General features: G+C 34.0%; 1 protein-coding gene and 1 long non-coding RNA gene across 4 annotated transcripts in view; one reads left to right on the top strand and one right to left on the bottom strand.

Moving 5' to 3' along the window:
• LOC145297609 (ras-related protein Rap1) overlaps positions 1-17,223 on the top strand; it is a 161,783-nt gene that overhangs the window by 31,217 nt on the left and 113,343 nt on the right. The window lies entirely within an intron of this gene.
• LOC145297608 (uncharacterized) overlaps positions 757-17,223 on the bottom strand; it is a 33,455-nt gene continuing 16,988 nt past the window's right edge. The window contains exon 2 of the long non-coding RNA XR_013870281.1: positions 757-1,204. This is a non-coding gene — a long non-coding RNA (uncharacterized LOC145297608). The remainder of the gene's footprint in view (positions 1,205-17,223) is intronic.

Raw genomic sequence — 17,223 nt, 5'->3', positions numbered from 1 at the left:
ATTTTTATCTTAACTGATACGACGGAGTGGTTGGAGGATCTTAGAGGAGAATGAACGGAACATGAACATAGCTCAGGGGAAGTTGAGAGAAAAAGGTCTAGGAGGCTTGCATATTGACCAGTAGTATCGGGGGCACACGGGTGCGTTCGCGAACAATCTGAATGAGGTCATAAGCAATGGCAAAATCATGACAAAACCTTCCCTTATCATCTGTCTTATTTGAATGAGTCAGCCATTCCACATTATGGACGTTGAAGTCACCACAGATGTGGATGTTAGCCGAGGGATGTGCAGACAGGATGTGGTCTATTTTCTCAGATATACTCTTAAAGATAGTAACTCCGCTGTTATGAGGTGGATAGAGGGCAAATATAAATGCAGTGGTGTAAGCAAGTGCAACCCGGAAGCACATATAGGGTAAATTAGGATCTTCTCTAGAGATATCCCTGCCACATGGGAAGCCATCTTTAATGTCGGCACATATTCCATGCCCATGGCGATCTTGGGGGTCAGATTTAGCTGTTAAGTTCGAGTATCCTTTAATTATGAACTCCTCTAGGGAAGTGGTTGGCCCTATTCCAGTTTCGCTTAGAAAGAATATGTCCGTTTTCGTCTCCTGTAATTGGGTTTCAACCTCTGGAAGGTTGGAACGTAGACCCCTGATGTTGAAGGAGACCTGGTAGTAGGGGTCTACGCTGGAAGATGGGGTTCTAGGTTTATTCGAGTTTTTTTTTCTGGAGATATTTCATGTATTAATTTGGTTTTCTGTATTAATTTAATGTAAAATGATCACCCACTTTACAACCAGTCAGTCTCAAAGCCATTAAAGTCATTCTCTAGATCATTCAAGTTGTTTTTGAAGGATTCCAGTTATTTTTTAAGCATTCAAGTCATTCTTAAGGTCATTCAATTCATCCTTAAGTTCAGTAAAGTTATTCTAAGTCGTTTACTTTTTAAGTCATTTCAGCCTATTTTTCGGTCATTTTAGTTTATCTTTAAGAATTTCATGTCAATCCTACATTCACGCATTCATTCATTACACGAGAGCTCGCGACTAATGGCTATCAGCCTTGTTTATTTCAAGATCGAATCCCAAATCTTTAAATCTATTTTCTACCAAGTTTGAAATCTCCTTGTACTTCCAGAACATATTCCGTAATGTATATTCCATAATATGCAGATTCAAAATTATCTGTAATCAATTCTGAAAAAAAAAAAAAAAATATTGTCATTTTTATGAAGATATTTTGTATACATAGATTATACAGAAAACCAAAAAATTTAGAATTTACACATATTGAAATAGAAAATTGAAACTCAAATATAAAATCTGTTAGATTTGATCAGTTTTGTGAGCAGCTGCACAATGATGTACTTGGTGTAACCAAATACCCGTAAACCAAGTAATAATGAATGACAGATTTTTATCCTTAAGCTTCTATTCCATAATTTTTCAAATTTCTGGGTTTTTTGCCTAATGCATAAGTATATGAAAGTTTTTTTTTTTTTTTTTTTTTTTTTTTTTTTTTTTTTTACTTCAAATGCAGGGTTCCCCCCCCCCCTATATTGTATAAGCACTGGAGGATTTTTAAAGTTTATCAGTGACTGTTCTCCCTTGAATATAATGAAATGGTTAAAATCCTGTTTTGAACTTTTTGAGGGCCATTTGTTTTGTTCAATGTAGTTGGGAGTATTGGTTCTGAACATCTTTTGGTTTTAATTCATTGATAAAATAAAATCTGCACATGTAAGAAATAACATGGTAAAATTTATGCAAATACGTATAAGTAATATTGGCTTAAACTAAAAATTTCCTTCTCATTTTTTTATGGATCCTCTGTATAGATGTCTCAATATTTTTATATCATTTTTGTTTGGAGTCCAAAATTAATATAGATGATAGTTCCTGAGGTATGCTGGTTGTTTTTGCATCATTCTGGTAGGTGTTTCTAGCTGGTTAGCTGAATAGTTTGCATGTCAGATCATCATTGATATTTGCATCTCATTGTCTTGATTATTGGTGATCTGATGTGGCACGAAAAATCTACCACTTGCAATCATAAGAGTTGCTGTTCACAGCATTAACCGATATTAAAGCTTCAGTTTAATAGTCTTATCACCAATGTTGCTCATATGTTCCCTCCTGATATGTCTTAGGAGTTAAATATCATTTTTCTTTATTAGAATCCATCTTGTTCTCTAAATAGTAGATAAAACAAACAGTACAAAGGACTTGTGTTAATTTGACAGTTGAATCATAATGTAGTGCACCAATTTTAAGATTTATAGAAAAACTAGCAGGGGGTACCCGGTGTTGCCCGGATGTTTGTAGGTGTGTGTATGGGGGGTAAGTAATAACCCTGCTTAAATATTATAAAAAAGACGATGTTAAAAAATCGGAAAAACCAAAAGGGAACAAAAAGGCATAAATAAACCTGTCGGATCGAACCTGTGTATATGGGGTGGGGGTGAGGTGAAGTAATAAAAAAACTAGTGTTGGGACGATTCCTAATTTTTATACGATTCCGATTCCAGGAAAATATTGATTAACGATTCCGATACCAAGTACGATTCCGATTCCTAGGGAATTATTGTTTTGAAATATACCAGGTAGTTTTATACTTATGGTCGGTAGTTCCCAAATATGTTCCCTAACTTTGGAAGAGATATTTTATGTCTACACCGTCGTGTTTTGGTTTAAATAAAATTATTATATAGTAAACTAAACGGAAAAATTAGCAAAATTTATTTTAGAAAAAATTTATTTTACTTAATTGGAATACAGAAAAAAAAAAACCTCAAAGAAAATAGAATTTATCCTTCAGAGAAAAAACAAATAAAATAGAATTTATATAACAGAACAAAAACAAGAAAATTAGAGAATACACACGATTCAATATTTTGGTCTTCATAATTAACAGATTTAATGAATTAAATAAAAAAAAAAAATATAGCGGAAGAGAAAGAAAATATATACTAATTAGATATAAAAAAAGATAAATATTTAATTTAATAATTTATAAATGAACGTGTGTAATGAAAAAAAAAAAAAACAATATACCACGTGACATGGCGCCGTAGATACAAAATAACCTTTCCAAAGTTAACGACCATATATGAGAAATACCATTAATCGAAAGTTTGTGTTTTATACCAAAAGGTAGGTATAGCGAAAAGTTACAATTAAAGGAATTTCAAAAACGATTTTTTTGTTTGGCTATTGATAGTTGTATTTGTGACGGCAGTTCTTCAGACCTCCATAATTCACAAGGAGTAGTTAACACCTATTATTTTTTCTTACTTTTTCATTGCTTTTACACATTGTTTCTAACGTGAAGAATAAGTTTAGCCAAACTAATTTTGAAATAGGGGGTATCAAAGGAACACATATAAAAATGATACCACTATAAAAAACAAATGAAATACTAGATAAAATTGAGCAAACATAATTACCAAAATTACAGAAAAAGATTAAAAAAAAAAAAAAAAAAAAAATGGTGAAGTTTGTTGAGTGAAATGAATTATTGAAAGAAAATTAATTGAACTAATAGAAATGTTAAATAAAAAAATGTCACATTTCAATATTTTTTAATTAAATTCTCAGGGTTGTCGAAATTAAAAATTAAGTGATTTTTTTTTTATTATTAGACTTCTTTCGAAGTTTGTTACCTTGAAAAATACATTTAAAACCCTGTTTTTTTTTTTTGTTTTTTTTTTAAATAAATTGAAAAATAAACGCAATTAAAAAAAATTTAATTGATAATTGAAACTTTAAAAACATCAAACATTGAAAAATTACTTATCTCACAAATTAACGTCCAATAAAGTAGATCCAATCTTCATACAGGAATTCGGTTATAATAAATATATCTTTCCTAAACTTAAAAATTAAATTTTTTTTTTTTTTTTTTTTTTTGAGAGTGCTTTAAAATCGCCGGGGAGTACCGCCTAAAATTTTAAAAAAGTAAATTTTAGGAGTTTAGTGCCTTTCAAAGACGGTTATCATAATTTATTACCTTTTTTCCTCTCCTCCCCACAACTTTCCACGTGGTTCAGTAGTTAACCAGTGCTCCTGTTGCTGTCGGTCAGCTATCTTTACCTAAGTTTTAATTTCTAGTTAAAAGAATTTTTCATGAATAGAATCAGCATTTTTAAAAATTATTTTTTAGTTGTATATATTGTATTTACTCTTTGAAGTTAAGGAGGGTTAAAAAAAATTGGTGACACCTAGATGGTGACGTAGGCAAAAAAAAAAAAAAAAAAGACACTGCAATTTCGACCCTCACTAATAAAACTGCTCTGAGTGACTAGTTGGTAATTTTTTGTTCCTTTTCTTTTTTATTTTGCTCCTCCAATTTATTTGGATGCTTCATAGTTAAATGTTTTAACATGTTGGTTGTGGTCATGTTAGATGGTTTTATTCCTCGCGATATTTTAATTTGACAGACTTTGCTTTCAACTCCTCATCTTCATCAACTTCAAAAAGTTTCCATGCAAGACTTTTTTTGGACTTTGGACCATATTAGAAAATTCAGTTTATCTGTAAACAAATAATTTACTATTAAATTTTGTTTTAAAGCTAGTCACTTATTTGGATAATTAATTGAAAATAATCCGCTAAAAAAGACAAAAAGTAAAAAAATATAAAGGGATGGGGCGGTACATTGTACCAACCGGTAGTTAACAAAAAAAACTTATAGAATTTAAGTTTTGAAACCAATGTATAAAAGTTTACATAATGAAATGCAAATATGCATTTTCTTTTGAATTTTTTTTTTTTGGTTGACTGTGTTCAATTCACACATGGTTGATGCGGTTCAATATTGCTAAACTATAAGTCTTAAGTAAAATTCTATTTATAAATACTTTTTAAAATGAAATCACGAGGTTATTTGCTCAGCAACTGATAAAGCTAATATGCTTGCCAGCCGGTTTGCCTCGAACTCCACACTGGACCCTACCAACCACCCCCTGCCTGACTTTCCTTTGCGGACAGACGCCACGCTAGACGATCTAAAAATCACCCCTGCTCAGGTACATGCTATCATAATAAATCTTGACACTTCCAAAGCATGCGGACCTGATCTCATCCCAGCTGTGCTATTAAAAAAGTGCTCAGCCGAAGTAGCTCCAGTTCTCTCCAAACTCTTCAACAAATGTCTTAATGAATCATGCTTTCCGGGCTGTTGGAAAACCGCTTCTGTGGTACCAATATTCAAGAATTCTGGCGAAAGAACTGACCCATCAAATTATCGCCCTATTAGCCTCCTCCCACTTTTCGCCAAAATATTTGAGACCATAATTGACCATGCTCTAGTCCGGCACCTTACAGACGCTAAACATCTGACTGACCAACAATATTGATTTAGACAAGCCCGTTCCACAGCAGACATTCTCACTGTAATCTCTGAACGTATATACCATTCACTGAATAAAGCGGAGGAGGGCAGAGCGGTAGCTCTAGATATATCTAAGGCTTTCGACAGGGTATGGCACAAGGGTCTCCTCAGGAAAATTAAATCATACAGTATCACTGATAGAATACTTAGCATAATTGAATCCTTCTTAGATAAGAGAAAAATCCAGGTTGTCCACGACGGTCGAACATCTAAACAGTGTGATATAAATGCGGGAGTGCCTCAGGGGTCTATTCTGTGACCTCTATTGTTCCTGATATTTATTAATGACCTCCCTGACAAAACTGCCTCTGAGATGGGTATATATGCTGATGACACTACACTCTATAAAAGGCATGACAGGAAAACAAATGAACACATATCTAAAGAAATGGGAAAAACACTAGAGGATGACCTCCAATCTGTAGTGGAATGGGGACATAAATGGATGGTCACATTCAATGCTGCCAAAACCAAACTGGTTTCCTTCAATAACTACAAGAAACCTTCTCTGCCACCAATATCAATGGCCAGTGACTCCCTGTCTGAGAGTACATCTTTCAAACTGCTTGGCCTAACGTTCACAGGAAACATGAGCTGGAACAATTATATTGAAAACATTGCCAGGGCCGCTGCTAAAAAGGTAGGCTCTCTCTACCGTGCTAGAAAACTACTGACACCTGAAAGTATCCTGTATCTCTATAAGGCCACCATTCGCCCATGTATGGAGTATTGTTGTCGCATCTGGGCTGGTGCGTCTACTACTAGTCTCTCGCTCCTAGACAAGGTTAAAAAAAGAGTCGCCAATCTGATAGGCCCTTAACTGGCATCTAAGCTTCAGCCTCTGTCCCATCGACGAAACGTTGCATCCCTCTGCTTGTTCTACAAGTATTTTAATGGTGAGTGCTCTGACGAACTGCAGACACTTGTGCCCCCACGTCGCAGACACCCTCGACAAACCTGACAGGCAGCTAAATCCCACCCCCACACAGTAAAGATCCCTTGATGCAAAAGATCCTTCTACTCCAGTAGTTTCTTCCCCAGAACCGCTAGACTCTGGAATTCCATTCCAGGATCATGCTTCCCTAACTGTACTGACATGCAGAAGTTCAAATGCAACGTGAACAGACATCTTGCTGCCCAAATCCCTACATAGTGCCCCCGTAGTTGCTGACCCTGATAGTAGCCCCTTACACCTGAGTGGCAATGTGCCTTGTTTGGGGTGAAAATGTAATAAAAAAAATTAAAAAAAAATAAAAATTATTTAATTAATCGTAAATATTATTTAGACATAAAAATTAATTGATTACAAAACCTTTTAAAAATATATATATTAATTTCTTTTTCGTTCGGCAAAAAACTGTGCAAAACACTTTTAATTTTCAATTTAAAATTCTAGAAAAAAGATTATATTATTCTGGTTTTAATATAATCAAATTCAGGGTTTTATCTTTCTGGAGAAAAAAAAAAAAATAATGGATTTTATTTCAATGAAATTAAAAAAAAAAACTTACTGAATTGAATTAATTACCCTTAAATTAACGAAGGGGTTATTTAATAACTTTAGGTTTGGAAGAGATAGGTATGGGGTCGATTTTTTTTGAAACTTCAAAAGAAGCCGACTACTGTCAAAACTTTGCGAAATAATACGTGATCAATTTCATTTTAGAGATATTTCTTTCAAAAGCCTTCTTTTAAAAAAAGAAAAAAAGTATATTGTTCTATTAAACCTTTTACTGTTTAAATAATTTGACTTTGCTCGTTTTATTTTAAGAAAATAAAAGTTGAAAAAGCATTTCAAAAAGATTTGTCAGTAAAAAAAAAACAATCGCCAAAAAGCTAAGCGTTTTTTTTATTTTTACTCGCAATGTAGAGCCCTGCATACTTCTTTTCAAGTTAACTCTTTTTTTTTAGTTTTGATTACAATAGATCTGAATGAATGAACCTTGTAAGGGAGGGGCACTAAGCATTGCCCTGTTAATAATGAATTTCTTTGGTTTCTTTTTATAACATGCTACATTTCTCTCTTGCGGTTAGAAATATCAGGAAATTTTTTTCTTTTTTTCAACATCAGACTAAAAGAATCGTAATGAAGGAATCGTAAAATAAAGGTATTTTTTAACGATGCGATTCCGATTCCGATACCTCCCAAAATACACGATTCTTACGATTAACGATTCCGATTAATCGTCCCACCACTAAAAAAAACGTTGCCCGGGTATTTAAAGGGGTAAAAGAAAAAAAAAGTTTTGCCCGGGAGGCGGGATTGAACCCGGAAGCCTTGAGGTGGAAACAAAAGCCAACTACTTAACCGTCTCGACCACAAGTGAGAGTAATTGATTAGCGTGTTAAGTTAAGGCTTATAAAGCGAGTGAAAGAGGTTTGATTGACAGGAAGATGCTAAATGAGGTCATCGCGGGATCGTTACGATGATGTGGCAGTATTTTTAGTTTTCTCTTCCCCCAGATGATGGTGGGAAGGTTGGGAAAGCACCCCCATTGTCCAAATCGAATAGCAATTGTCTGATATAAGGAGAAACTCCATATTGATCAAAAGCTGATTGCTTTCTGGACGTTTCGGCACGAAAACCGAGAACACGGCCCATTTGAATTTAGTTTCACTGTATTTATACTAAAAAGCAGGACAAACAGGGGACAGTGAAATAGCGCAAATCTCATGAAAGTCGACATAAATAAATCTAGAGGCGACGTGTGTTCCCAAATCCTAGATATTATCTAGGGGGTATATAAACACTTCTAAGCAATAGTAATCCCTCCCCCGTGGGACCGTCGGCGAAAAAAAGCCTTTTCAAGACATAAAAAAAATGCGTGTGTGCATTTGCCATATATATATATATATATATATATATATATATATAAAAATTTGATGAATCAAATGTAAAAGTTGGATTTTTTTTTTTTTTTTTTTTTTTTTTGTCTGAGATTTTAAAAAATTAAAACTTCCTGATGTTAAAATTATCCTCGTTTTTAATTTCTTTTTAGCTTTCTATCACTGACCTGAATGTTTGAGATCAATTTTTTTCTCAATGTCGATTTAATTTCTTGATTGCTGACTTTGATCACTTTATCACATAAATTTGCATGTTTGTATATCATGCTGGAATTTGAATATCATTATGTGTCCAAATTGACTTTAAAAAATTGTAAAAAAAAAAAAAACTTTTAATAAAAGTATTTAATAAAAACCATTTGTTTTGAATTTTTTTTTTTAAATTCATGCAAATGTCTAGTAAGAGTAAATGGATGCACATTGAACTTTTTCAGTATTTTCAAAAATATTAAACGTTTCACTCGTAAAGATAATGATTATAAATCTTTTTAAAATAAGATTAACATTTTTCTTTTTTCCATTTCTGTATGAAAGATAATTTGTTTAATTTTCTAAATTTACATGTAAACAATTTTTTTATACTCTATTTCGTTTCATTTTTTTATACATGGTTCTAATTTATTATGTAATATCTATGCCATTACTTTATACTGCAGGCAATATGTTGAAGATTTGTAACCATTTTACTGGTTATTAATCATCTGCAATCAGTTTTATAATGTATACCTGATTTCACATTTGTCAATGTTAAGTTTTACAACCCAGTTTCATGCTGTATGTATGGCATTCATTCGAAATGCTGTCCAGATGAGAGAATCTGAAGTTCTTGGATGATAGCCAGCACCATGATTGAGGGTTACTTGTATTGCACTGGTGATAGGGGGTTATGATCGGTTGTGCCTAATTATGATTGAAAAGGGTTTGTTTGAAATATTTAGACTGGTAGCAATTGGTGTATGGGATGTCAATGTTCTCGCGGACAACTTAGAAATGTTAATGGAACATTTTAAGGGATCTATTCTGTGACTAGTATCCTAGCTGACGAAAAGATGCATATTCCATGTCTTGTTCCAGCTATAAGGGATAAATTTCAAGATGATTATTTGGTTGTATGTGTGGCCAGATGAAATCGGTTTCCTAGATCATTGTGGAACTTTTTATTTTTCTAAACTGATCTTAATACAGGACTTGTTTTTATAGTGGGACTTTTTTAAAGTCTTATTTTGAGTTAATACCTATTGATTCTGTAATCTATGGATGTCTTGTATTGGGTTGAGTCAGTTTCATCCACAGTATCTCTCTGCTTACATTTACTGATCTTGAGCTAGCATGGCCTGACATTGTCATCAACTAGGTAGATAAGGTGGAAGAAGGATGTTTTTATTACAGGTATTTTTTTGTTTCCTCTTTTACCCTAGAAGCGGATATCATTCTGAAATGTTAATTTTTGCCATACTTTGAATTTATGGAGATTGTATGAAACGCCTTTTGTTTCAAAGAATCACTCTTCCTGTAACCTCTCCCCCATGTGCACTTTCTCTTATAATTTGGTTGAAACTGATTGCAGTTTAAGAAAAAACTGAAAGTAATTGATTTGATTATGAGTCAGTTGCAGCAAATAAATGCAATTGTAAATAACAAATTTAAATGGAGTTTGTTAAAGGTTTCTATTTCTAGTGGTAATACCGAGGCACTTTCCCTAGGTTGGAGAATTGGTACAGGATAGTATTTTGGCTTTCATCATTAGCCACTCACATCTCTGGTTTTGGCTTTTTTTTTTTTCTTTCTAAATAGGAAATTTTACCATGCATATGTCTATTTTGGTTACAAAACCTTTTTAAGAGAATTTAAAATATATATATATATACTAGCAGGAAGACCCGATGTTGCTCGGGATTGAATGGTGATCAATGGATGTTTCACACTCCCATTGTTATCGAAACCGGTAAAATCACCCATTTTTCAATCTAATCGATTAGTTGCTATTTCTAATTGGGGACGCGTCGCTGTGTATTCGAAAGAACCTCTACATGTTTCCCCGCAGTGACTTAGTCCAAGTACATTGTAGTCTACATTGAACTGTACAGAACTTACTGTTTATTTTATAAATTACTTTTATATAACAGATTAAAAAGCTTGCCCTATCTCTGAATACACTTTATGTAAAATTTCAAATGTTTAGACCAGAAATTGTCTGAGTAATTTGGTATAGACCGCAGACGTCAATTTTTTTTAAAATTTGACCCCTATTATGACCCCTTAAAATTTATAGTTTCGGGCTCAAATCACTTTAAGTTAGATCCAGGTTCAAGGAACCTATATCTAAAATTTCAAGTGTCTAGACCCAAAATTGTTGGAGTTTGGTAGAATTCTTAAAGGTCAAATCGTTGAAATTTGACCCCTTAACAGCCAAATTTCTGGCTGACACCTGTCACATCGATTTTTCCCAAATCTCAGTACCCAGTATTTCAAATTTGGAGTCTATAGACTAAAAATTGACAGTTATTGCGTAGGGAAATGTACACAGACACACAGACAGACAGACACGTTCACTTATATATATATATATATATATATATATATATATATATATATTAGTAAAAATTGCCTTCAAACTGATTTTATTTTATTTTTTTTTTTTATGCATTGGCAGCAATGAACTATAACTTTTTACTGTGATTTAAATCTGTATTGTATAATGTATATTTGATCTGTATTAGTAGTACTCTGGATCTTTTGCAACAAGATGTTTCAATTGTTTGCCTAACAACTTTATTCTACAAAACCCCTCCCCTCAAGCTATAGTGCATAGAAATTCTCTGTCAAGATCTTTTTATGTGGCATCTGATACAAACTGCTGTTTCAAAGTATTTTCTTTGCCATTCTTTGTTGTGCTTATTTATTTGGATCAACTTATTGATCAGATTGACATTGATGCGTTAAAGAAATTTTCTCATGAATAATCAGATACACAATTGTACAACCATTACACTAATTTGTCTTCAATGATTGGATGATGCTACATGTAATCCTGCCACTGGATTTGTTTATTTCACTTTTGTATTATAGAAGTGAAAAATAACTATTTTAGTACTAATGTAACTTCAAAGCCTTTATTTTTTTTTTTTTTTTTTTTTTTTTTTAGTTATTTGATCATTGTATTAGAGTATAATTAAGTACTTGATTGATACTATCACAAATCAGTGGAGTTTATAACGAAAAAATGAGTAAATATAGTCAATTTTCTATTAATTTTATTTTGTAATCTTAGATTTTGATAAATTTGGATGCAAAATTTTTAACATTCTTTGTAAATGAGTTTAAAAATTTTTTCCTTCAGACCTACTCAAGTTAGGTTTTTTTCTTAAATGAACGACTATTGTTTTTACTATTCATATTTTCTAATTTGTTGTACACAATATTGTGTGGGTGTGTAAAATATAATTTTCTTTTTCCCTTAAAGAAAAAGGTTTATTCATCAATACGGTGGGCTTAATATAGGGTTTAAATTTTTTTTGTTCATAAAAGAAATCTAAGACTAAAATTTTATTGAATAAAGTTTTTGCACTTATTTTGAAATGGTGTTTCCATCTGTTTTTACATGGTCCAAATCTGATTCCAAAAATGTCCATGGATCTATATATCTATAAAAATATTGTCTGTGTACATTTCCCTACCAAACTACTGTCAATTTCCAATCTACAGACTCAAGATTTGACATAAGGGGCATTGAGGTTTGTGAAAAAAATTTTAATTTTTTTTTTTTTTTTTTTTTTTTTTTTTTTTTTCGGCCAGAAATTTGGCTGTCAAGGGGTCAAAGTTCAACGATTTGACCTTTGAAAACTCTACCAAACTCCTGCCAATTTTGGGTCTAAATACTTGAAATTTATGATGTAAGTTACTTGGACACGGGTCCAACTTTTTATTTTGATTTGAGTCCAAAATAAAGGTTATGGGGTCAAATTGGAGTCAGTTAAAAAATTTTTTACTTCTGTAGTCTCTACCAAATTACTCGGCGAATTTTTGGTTTAAATATTTGAAATTTTACATAAAGTGTATTCAGACATAGAGCAGGCTTTTTAATCGTTTTTTAGCCGAAAATTTGGCTGCCAAGGGGTCAAAGTTCAAAAGATTTGACCTTTACGATCTCTAGCAAACTATTCAGGCAATTTTGGGTCTAAACATTTGAAATTTATAATATAAATCTCACCTGTCTGTTTAAATGTATGTATGTCTGCCTAAAACTTTCGACAGAGGCGACGGATTTTCACAAGATTGGTATTGTTTTGAAGCTCAACCAATCTTTTAGCTATATAAACTGGCATACCATGTTCTGTGGTGGATCAGTCATAAAAAATAATATTCAACAGAATGAAATCAACCTAAATATAAATATGTAAGCAGTGACTATATCAGAGCCTCTTTATAAAACATGTGCTCGTTATATATAATCAAATGAAGTACTCAAAGTATCAGAACTAATTTAAATAAACTACTTCTGAGAATCTTTATTAGAAGACTTCAATGACTATAATAAAATATAGTTGCCAGAAAGAGGAAAATAAGTCTATATTAAATATACATTAATTATGTAAAGTAAACCTATCTACATCAAGCAATAGGCACATATTCTACAATACTAGTTATTCCTAGATTATAAATGGAAAATCCATGATGGCGCATGTGGGAGTGACCACTTAAAACATTTTTATATGAACAAACTGAAGAATAATTACAATGGAACTTCAAAAAAAAAAAAAAAAAAATTTGGAGGGGGGGGGGGGTCAAGCTGTAGTCCATTGCAAATCAACCACAGAATCGGTCCTTATCACATTTTACAAATACATTATCAATAGCAAACGAAAGTACTCAAAACTTTTCCCCCTGTAAAATGAAATAAATTATGGTTTGGTGATGAATTTAGGAAATGCCAAGCATTTTTTTTTTAAATTTTAAAACGTCTAGTTGAAACCACTATCAATAATTTCCCCCACTCTATATCTGTGCCTAAACTTAAATGTAAATTCCTGTAATAGAAATCCTCACTCTCACAAATGACCTTGTGTTTGCTTAGCCGGTAAAATGACAGAAAATGTAGAAAAGACGAACATAATTTTGTAGGTCACTCATTGATGAATGAATGTCATTAATTTGCATATGTACACAATTGGTAACTGTTAAAAGGGACAAATTCTAAAGCATGAGGGTTGAGTTTTTTGTTGGACAGCTTAGAATGAGAATGAACGATGGAAGATAATAGTGAATACATGAGGATTTATTGCAAGTTGAGGAAAAAAAATTTCTTGTATTGTCTTGACACTGCCTTTTTTTTTTTTTTTTTTTTTTTCTAGTCCCTTTCTATTTATAAGCTATCTCGGCCTTTTTATTTTATTTTCAAGTGACTTTGATAAGCGGTGACTTAAAAACAAAAAATTTTTAAAAATGGACAGATTGGGCATTCATTTAATACTGGAATTTGATGGATCTACTGCTGGGTTGAATGGGTTGAAAAGGCAGTGTATTTGCAAATTGTACAAAACAAAGGAGCAAGCAACATTCCGTTGAGGTTAACCGGAGAGGCCTATGCTGTGTACCAGCAACTTGGGATGAATCAGACTGGGAAGAAATTAAGCAGAGCTTATATATAGCATTTGGTAACGATCCTTTTATTGCGTGGCAACAGTTCACTACTTGGCAACTACATTCTAAGTAAATGCTGGATGTTTACTTAGCTGATTTACAGAAGTTATCAGCACCGTTTTGTGGTGTCAACAACAAAATGTTAAGCTGTGCCCTTTTGTGTGGGCTTACCCGAGGATGTCTGACTTTCGCGAGCGTCGTCACATATTGACAGATTAACAACGGATAAGTTATTGGCCCCAATACGAAACCTTAAGGAACCAGAGCCAATTGCAGCAGCATCTAAACTTTATGAAGACAACATAAGATCCCTATCTGCTATAAATGTGGGAGGGTCCTAACCGTTTTAAGGAGTACCGGAGTCGAAGTGGTACAATGAATGTTTATCCATGAGCACACAGAACACTACAATGTTATGTGACCCAACTCGTTGCAGTGATATCTCACAACTGTTCTGGAAACTAAGTCGAGGACAAGGTACTGTCACTACCCTTGCCCCTTGCCAAACAATGACTATAGCATTGCCTGCTAAATTAAGAATGGCGTTAGAAAGGAAGTAATGTAGTGCTGCTGGATTTAGAGAGCCTACCTACAGATACGGGTTCATGAGTCACTGTGGCTGTTTCAGACAGTGATAATCAAGGGAAAACTATACTGTTTGGCATGCTTAGGTTTTGGCCTAAACGTAGCATCCTTAATAAAGGCAGCTATCACTAAAACTTTTGATGCAAGATGAGACCACAGTGAAAGCTACTTCAGCTTACATTGATGACCTCTAGGTTAATGAAGACATGTCTGCAGATGCGGTTCAAATGAAACTGGAATCTTTCGGTTTAATAAGGACCCTAAGTGCTGAAAAGGGAGGGGGGGGCACTTATGTTGGGCCTTGATTCCAGAGTTACTTAGTGTGTTAATGCAGTGCATCACGTTTTCTGTTTGTGGTAAATTAGTACCTGTCTATGGATGGCTCCGAGTGGCAACAGGAGTACTAAAAAGACTAGCAACTGCGATCACAAAAAGACGGGACAACATAGATGACAATTCTTTCCAGCAAATGATGGCTGAAATGTTGACTAATGTAGAAACGACTCTGCCTGGGGAGAGTCGCATGTATTTGGACACAAACTGAATGCATGGGTTGATAAGAGTTCTTTGGCTACAAGTGTAGTGTTGGAACGATTGAGTAATGTTTTAGAAGATGTGCTGATTTTGTCGAAAAAATGATGCCCAGCATATCAATTTGGCGGAACTTGATGCCACACTGAAAGGCCTTAATCTTGCGCTGCAGTGGCAGGCCCAGGTCGTACACCTCCACACTGCATCATTGTGTGTTGACTGACATCTTAACTGGAAAGGCACGAGTTAGGACTAAAGCCACAAGTGAAATGTTGATACAAAGGAAGACTAGCAATAATAAAGCATCTAGTTGACTAATACAGTTTGCAGGTTGATTTTACCTTAGTTCTATTGGAGCAGAATTTGGGGCTGATAAGCTTACTCGCGTGCCAAAGAGATGGATTGATTTAATAAAGCAGGGATCTAATCCTCCGCAACTGACATGCGCAGGTTTAACAGATCAATTAACACTGGATCAGATCCATGAAATACGTCAGAGTGGAACCACATTTTGTCTGAAGAGTGTCCTGCAACTATGAAGGCATTGATCAAGCACCATCTTGACGACAAAAAGGAAAGCTTGAAGTGGAGGAAAACTGGTGTTGGATAGGTATGGATATGACTCCTTATGATGGCAAACATTTCTTGACCTTAAAACTGTGGCCCAATGCATTTCATGATATGGCATCTGTTGACACGACGGGACACATCTAACATTCTGCGGCAATTGAGATCCATCTTTTTTTAACATGGTCCACCCCGCTTGAAATCTCGACTGATAATGCCTCTATATTTCGATGTCAAGAATTCCAGAAATTCACAACCGAATGGCGGGGGAGGGTTAGAATGCATTGCCAATGTACATATTTTCCTGAGGGTAACGGCATAGTGGAGTGGTGTCACCGTACCAGCAAAAGAATTGCAGCCAAGGCGCAGTTTGATTTCAGAAGTTGTGTACTGGTTTAATGTGACACCCAAGGATGATGCAACACCAACTGCACCAGCTAATGGGATTTACCACTATGAACAGCTTATAAAAGGGATAGATATTACACCATCAGTGGTTAGTTGCTGACACACCGTATAAAGTGGGAGGTTGTGTTTGGGTAAACCCACCAAATGCTCGATGCACTACAAGGTTTGGCAGTAGACGAATAGAAAAAATAAGTCCTCAGACTGTTCGTCGATGGTGTCCCATGTCATGTGAAAGATGTCTGCCCATGTTGTGCCTCTACCTCTAAGGATGAAGAAAACATAATTCAAGGATGATCCTGATCCTTTACTGCCCCTTCGGATGAGCTCAGAAATGCTGCTTACAAAACCAGAAGAGGAAATTGTGGAATGTGCCAGTGACGATGACTGTAGTGATGAGGAAGTGACACCTTGGTTCTATGTAGAAGTACACGTCAAATGCGATCCTCCCTGCTATTTATGTGATGGTGATATCTGGAGTGAGTGTAATAAAAATCATCACTCGCAAACGACCTTGTGTTTGCTCAGCTTGTAAAATGATAAGACAATGTAGAAAAGACAAGCATAATTTTGTCTGTCATTAACTGGTTAACGTATGACATTAATTTGCATATGAACACAATTGGTAACTGTTAAAAGGGACAAATTCTAAAGTATAAGTGAGTTTTTGTTTTGTTGGACAGCTTAGAGCGAGAACGAACGGAAGATAATATCAAATACGCAAGGATTTATTGCAAGTTGAGGAAAGAAAGAAGACTTGCGTGCGTTGTATCAACAAGAGGACATTTTTATACTATTTTTGTTGTCCCTTCCCATTTTGTAATCCCATAAACAAAGCTTCTTTCTTAGAACTGTGCACCTGTGGAACTCTGTTCCATTTTCCTGCTTTTCAACTAACTATAATATTAAGTCCAATGTGAACAAGTTCTTGAGCCGTATCCTCAAGTTATCCAATTTACACTACTAACGATTACATTTTCCTATTGACACTCCTTAACCATTATCCTTGAGTGGCCTCCAGGTCTTGATAAGTGGTGACTCTTTTGTAAAATAAAAAATGCAAAACAAAATCTAAATTTTTTTTTTTTTTTTTTTTTTTTTTAGAACTGTAGGTGAATATTTAAAGGAGCTGAAAGAAAAACCTGGCAAAACTACATATCAAAAATTAATACAAAGTGTAAAACCAGGAAATGATAAAGAAAATATCAGGGAAAACCAATACACGGCTAAAATAATACAAAAACTATGA

Source organism: Euprymna scolopes, chromosome 18 (assembly GCF_053919585.1).
Source record: "Euprymna scolopes isolate OS-2025 chromosome 18, ASM5391958v1, whole genome shotgun sequence".
NCBI classification, from domain to species: Eukaryota; Metazoa; Mollusca; class Cephalopoda; order Sepiida; family Sepiolidae; genus Euprymna; species Euprymna scolopes.
The sequence above is the reverse complement of the archived record's forward strand: the minus strand, read 5'-3'. Positions and strand labels throughout refer to the sequence as shown.